Here is a 6,747-nt window from a genome sequence, read left to right as displayed (position 1 = left end):
AGGATGAACACTTCATAGTAACAGTTGGTAAATATTGTGCATCATATTATATCTAACCTCTACACTTCTTGTTCGATTACAAATTAGATATCGTCCAAATGCTCCATTAGTTCTCAAAGGGATAACTTGCACTTTCCGCGAGGGGACCAGAATAGGAGTTGTAGGAAGGACAGGAAGTGGCAAAACGACACTTATAAGTGCGTTAGCCTGGTAGAGCCTTACAATGGGCAAGTTTTCATAGATGACATCAACATTTGCTCTATAGGTCTCAAGGATTTAAGATCAAAACTCAGCATCATCCGTCAAGAACCAACACTTTTCAAGGGGAGCGATCGAACGAATTTGGACCCTTTAGGTCTCTATTCTGATGATGAGATATGGAAGGTAAATTTTGCAACTCATCGACACAATGCTCGCCAAATTTTTCGTATAATATCTTGAACAATACTTATGGTTTATAGGCTCTAGAGAAATGCCAGCTTAAGGCTACAATTAGTACACTGCCAAACCTATTAGACTCCTCTGGTGAGTTACAGTTTCAACAAATACAGTAATAACTGTTATCTCCTGTATTCAGATTAGCAAATCAGAAGAAATCAAAGATGAAAAGAAAAACACAAAGAATTATCCGAGTCCATAGAATTCACTGTGTGTCCTTAAGAAATTTAATCCCCTCAAGTACCCGAGGTTACAGATAAATTCCTCCCAAGATAAAACAGATTAACCATTAAAGAAGTAGTGGTATCTCAAACTTCAATAATTTCAGCGAACTCAAAATGACAGCAACAAATCACACATACAAACACGATCGATCGATTTTGTTTTGTAAGAAATGTATGCAAAAGAATGGAAGAATTCAATGCTGAAAAATGAGAGACAATCTCTCTATTTATAGCCAACAAAGGGCAAATGTCACAACTCTTAGGAAAGAAGACAACCTTCTAGAAAGGTCACAACAATTGGAAAAGGCACAACTTTTCAAACGGTCATAACCCTTTAGAAAGGATACAATCTTTCATAAAGGTCACAACCTTCCGGCAAAGTGACAACCCTTCAAGAGAGTCACAACTCTTCACTTCCTGTTCATACCTTTAAAACCCGACAATCCCCCACATGAATAGGGAATGACTATTTTTTTAAAACTTATGCATGAAAAACTGTGTGATTCGTAAGTAAGGGTTAATCGCATCTAGATAAGTAGGTTTCCTTTAAACTTTTCATAGTGAACATATATCGGATATACTCGGTCAATCGGTAGATTTGATATCTTTGAAACGTCGAGCTTTGGTGTATACCTAGACAACATAAGTCACACAATCAATCCTTGAACTGTTTTTTATTCTCATTGTTTTGTTCGTTTCAGCCATGAACACATCTCGGTTAATAACTGCTTAGAGAACTGGCCTTATCGGATTCTCCTTGAAGCGACTTACACTTCAAACTTAGATAGGTGATTTCTAAATGTGTTATCTCGTAGATACACCATTTGATATACCAGTATCAAACTTTGAAACCCTTAAAAAGTCCTAATGCCTTTATACTTGTTATTGAACATTGTCTTATCATGAGAATGGACCATAAAAAATAATATTTTGACAATGTTGAACCGTCATTAATGACTTTGTTTGATCTCCTTGAACCTAGATCTTGGGATCTCCAGTCTTCTAGGTAGAGTTACCGCCACAATGACTTGTTCTCGACCATAGTCTCATTCCCTTTGATAATCTATCAACTTCCTCTCTAGTTTGGCCTTTTATAAGTGGATCCGACACATTATCCTTTGACATTACATAGTCAATTATGATAATTCCACTAGAGAGTAGTTCTCTAACGATATTATATCTACGTCATATATGATGAGACCTTCCGTTATAAATCATGCTCCATGCCCAACCTAGTGTATGCATATTATAGCTAAAGATTTGGGCAAAAAATCTTTCAAGAAATTTCGGAGTCATTCAACTTCTTCACCGGTCTTATCCAAAGTGATAAACTCAGATTTCATAGTAGAGCGAGCGATAATTTTTTTTGGAAGATTTCCAATAGAATGCTCCTCCACCAAGAGTAAGTACATATCCACTCGTGGATTTTATTTCATTTGACCTGGTGATTCAATTTGCATCACTATATTCTTTAATACTATTGAATACTAGTTATAATGCAAAGCAATAATTTGTTAAGTATGTTTTTTTTTTTAAAAAAAAAAAATACTCAAAACTCTTTTCATTGTCATTCAATGAGTTTCATTGAGATTACTTTTGAACCATTCAGTTACTAACAACACATGCTATATCTGATCGCGTACACTTTATGATATATATCATGCTTCTCAATAATCTAGCATAATCCAGTCACCTTTTCCATCATTCTTATGAAGTACATAGCTCACATTTATTGGAGTCTAGTCAATATTAAAATTCAACTACTTGAACTTTTCAAGTACCTTTTCAATCACATAAGTAACTTTAATTTCTTTCATATCGAAGTTACTTTCTAGCACATGCTTAGAAGCATTTATGTCATATGTGTTTCTTTTGATGTCAACATGTCATCAACATAAAAACAAATAATGATCTTGTGATTTGGAATGTCTTTGATGTAAAATATTTATCACATTCATTAATCTAGAATTCATTTGCCAATATAATTTGGTCAAACTTCGCATGTCATTTTTTGGGCGCTTGTTTTTAGTCCATAAAGTGACATAACAAGTTTACACATTTTTTTTTACCAGGAACCACTAAGCCCTCAGGTTATTCCATGTAAATTCTTCCTCCAAAAAAAATATTTTTACATCCATTTTGACAAATTCGCAACTAGCGCAATTAATATCTGAATTGATGTAATCCTAGTTAGAGGCTATTATATATCAAAACAATCAAGGATTTGTCATTGTCTAAAGCCTATGACAACAAATCTTGCTTTGTATTTGTCAATAGTTTCATCATTTTTTTTTCTTTTGTAGATCCACTTTGAACCCAAAAGTTTATTTCTCGAAGGAAGATCAACCAACTCTCAAGTATGGTTACTCAAGATCGAATCTATCTTACTATTAATAGACTCTTTCCAGAAAAGGATGAGTCCACAAAAGACATATCCTTTTCGACTGTATGGACTTATTTTCAAGAAGAACTATTACAAAATAAAACTCGGAGGAAGTAATTTGTCCATTAACATTTACTACGCCTCTGAATCTCCTTATTAAGTATATTCTCCTTTGGTTCTTTCCAAGGTAGTTTAGACCCTTTACATGACTATCCGATGGTTCAGACTTATTAACCATAAATCAACATGCTTTACTATTTGTAGCATACTCAATGAAGATACAATCCACAGTCTTAGGTCCTATTTTTACCAGTTTGGAAATAGTTCCGTCATCTCCATTTCTCATATGAAATAGACTATATTGAAAATTGTTTGATCATTACCTTTCAAGAGTTATTGTTTGTATATATTCTAAGGAACGACAAACAAATTTCTATCAGGATACAACAAAGTTTGATAAACTTTTTGTTGTTCCTGTCTTAACAAACAAAATTTTTCTATTTGTTGTTCCCTTTATTAACAGATAAAACTTTTTGTTTCTCTCTTTCTGAACATGCAAAAAAATGTTGTTCTCTTTTGCTATAATGATAACATCCCCCCGCAAGTTTTGTGGTAAACTTGAACTTATAAATAGGACATTCAACATTTCCTTCAAAGTTCAGTTTCTCCTGTCAACAATTTCATTAGATTGAGGTGAGAATATGCAGTATTGATTCCATTTTATGCAAAAGAAGATTCATATTCTTCGTATCTACCACTTCTAATAATGAAATATTCAACTTACTTTCAACTTCAGTTTTATATTGCTTATATGTTTCTATTGTTTCATCCTTACCATTTAGCAAATAAACATAACAATATCTAGTGCAATTGACAATAAAATTTATCAAATACTTTTTCCCACCACGAGATGATGTTGACTTCATATCACAAATGTCAGTGTAAATCAATTCAAAGGTATGTTAATTCATTTCAACAACACATACTTGACATTTATTTATTGTACTAGAAGTTACGCAAAACTTCTAAGTTGATCAGGTTTTGCAAAGTTTTGTAATTGATATGTCTCAAGCATTTATGTCACAAACAATTTGAGTCAAACAAGTAAGAATAAACAAAAACACTAAGTTTGAAAAAGACCTTCTGTGAGGTAACCTTTTCCCACAAATATTTTGTTCTTTACTTTTTATAATTTTTCTCAAATACAGACATTGTTTTACAGTCAACACCTTGTCATATGTCCTTTTAAGAAGGACATTTCCATAACATTCAATTTGTTATAGAATTACGCATGAGCATTGTCTCATTGGTCCAATAAGGGCAATATCACCCAAATGTTTGTTTTACAACACAAACATAACATGTCACTTTTCACCAATGTTCATGTCTATACAAAAAAAAAATTAATCGACATATATTTTCATGAAAAATCACAATATTTTAAGTGAAATTTATTCATCAAAAAATACAATTCTTTTGAACGAGTAATATAATTTTGTGGTTTTATACTGGTCATCTCATATACTAGTAAAGAGAGACTCAATGACCACAATATCAAATATACTCCAAGAATTTTGAGGGTCTAACATGATACAAGAATGTCATCAAATTTCATATCTTGTACTTTTAAATTTAAATTAGATAGTAAGTCTAATTTTGTCTTTATCACAAGTAAAGAACCCCCACATTTTAAATATGTCTTAAAAAATATTTTTCAAGTATTTGAAATTATTTTTCACATATCTTTGTTTTTCATGCTTTCAAATTGTATACCATCAAAATACACATTGGCAACACGAAACCTTCTTTTGGAGATTTAATTCATAGAAACATCCATTGCATGCACAAAAATCACTAATTTTATGTTACTGGTGTTTTTTTTCCTTTCTGTCATAACTAGACAGACCACTTAGTATTTAGAATAATAATAATAAAGATTCAATCTTTATACAACTTGTTTCTAGTTTAACGGTGAAGTTTTTATATTCTTCTAATCGTTAACCAAATGAACCTCGAATGCTGATGAAGTTTTTTGTATTCTTCTAATCAGTTTTATATTCAGACAGAGTAGTAAACCAAAAAGGTTTTAATCTCCAGAAACCTCAAATACAACATTGTTTCTAGCTAACAAAAAAGCAATTTTTTTTCGAATCCTTTAGCCTTAATATTCCTAACGAAGATTTTGTACTCTTCAAGTCAGAATATTCATTGAAACATAGTATCTAACATTTGGTGAAGTTTCTCTAAACTTCAAACCAATGCACAATTTGATTTGTTCGTGAAGTTCTTATATTCTTCAAACCAAAGGAGTACAAAAAAAATAAGAAGATTTAGTCTCCAAAGGTCAAACACAATCAAAATTCTCATGGAGTATAAACTAAAAAAGTTTTTTTTTTCCATCTTAACATAATACATATTAGTTATTATCATCATGTAATGACCATCTATCCTAAAATTTATGATATAAATATCATAACTTATAAAGGATAGGGAGGAAAAATGAAATAATCAAGTGAAATAAAAATAGAACTTGATTTTTACTATCATTGAATCATATTTTATCTGTCAGCAATGATTTCATGCAAGTCACTTACCTTGCTATTTTTTTTCTCAATTTCCATCATATTCTTATTTTTCTCAATAAAACATTTAATTTCAACAAGAAACTAAAATCAGGTTCAAATATTTGAACATTTACTTCTTCTCATAGTTATTTAAAATCAAGAATATAGAAAAAAAAATTGAAGTGCATATCATAACCTTTATGCACAAAATAACTTTTCTTATTGAAAAGAAAACTGAAGGGGTGCAACGCTTGAATGCACTTGAGAAGAAAATAAAATTTATTTTACCCATCAAAGATAAACTTACTACTGATTATATACTTGAACACATTAAAGTAGTAATAATTCATCTCAAATCTCTTTTATCATATAATAAAATAATTTTCTTTTTCCTCTTCTTCTTTCCAACAAAAAGAACACAGAAAATAGAAGTAATTTTCTTACCACAGAAAATACCATCAATATAAATTTCTTAAGCTTGTTATCTCCTGTATTCAAATTAGCAAAGCAGAAGAAATAAAAGATGAAAAGAAAAACACAAAGAATTATCCGAGTCCACAACTTTATGTCCTTAAGAAATTTAATCCCCTCAAGTACCCGAGGTTACAGATTAATTCCTCCCAAGATAAAACGGATTAACCATTAAATAAGTAGCGGTACCTCAAACTTCCATAATTTCAAGGAATTCAAAATGACAGCAACAAATCACACATACAAACACGATCGATCAATTTTGTTTTGTAAGAAATGTATACAAAAGAATGGAAGAATTCAATACTGAAAAATGAGAGACAGCCTCTCTATTTATAGCCAACAAAGAGTAAATGTCACAACTCTTAGGAAAGAAGACAACCTTCTAGAAAGGTCACAACAATTGAAAAAGACACAACCTTTCAAACGGTCATAGCCCTTTAGAAAGGACACAACCTTTCATAAAGGTCAAAACCTTCCGACAAAGTGACAATCCTTCAAGAGAGTCACAACCCTTCATTTCCTGTTCATACCTTTAAAACCCAACACTAACTAATAACAATTATTATCTTTTTGACTTGTGTGACATATCATGTATGTATTTATTATGTTTGAGTTTGCATTCAACAGTCAGTGATGAAGGCGAAAACTGGAGTATGGGGCAACG

The 6,747-nt window shown here is 31.4% G+C and overlaps 1 long non-coding RNA gene across 1 annotated transcript; it reads left to right on the top strand.

Annotated features, from left to right (window-relative positions):
* The first annotated feature begins 256 nt into the window (after positions 1-256).
* Positions 257-6,747, top strand: LOC107005327. Its single transcript, XR_001454860.2, has 3 exons — positions 257-384; positions 462-525; positions 6,711-6,747. It is a non-coding gene; the product is annotated as an uncharacterized LOC107005327 (long non-coding RNA).

This window comes from Solanum pennellii, chromosome 12 (assembly GCF_001406875.1).
Source record: "Solanum pennellii chromosome 12, SPENNV200".
NCBI classification, from domain to species: Eukaryota; Viridiplantae; Streptophyta; class Magnoliopsida; order Solanales; family Solanaceae; genus Solanum; species Solanum pennellii.
The sequence above is the reverse complement of the archived record's forward strand: the minus strand, read 5'-3'. Positions and strand labels throughout refer to the sequence as shown.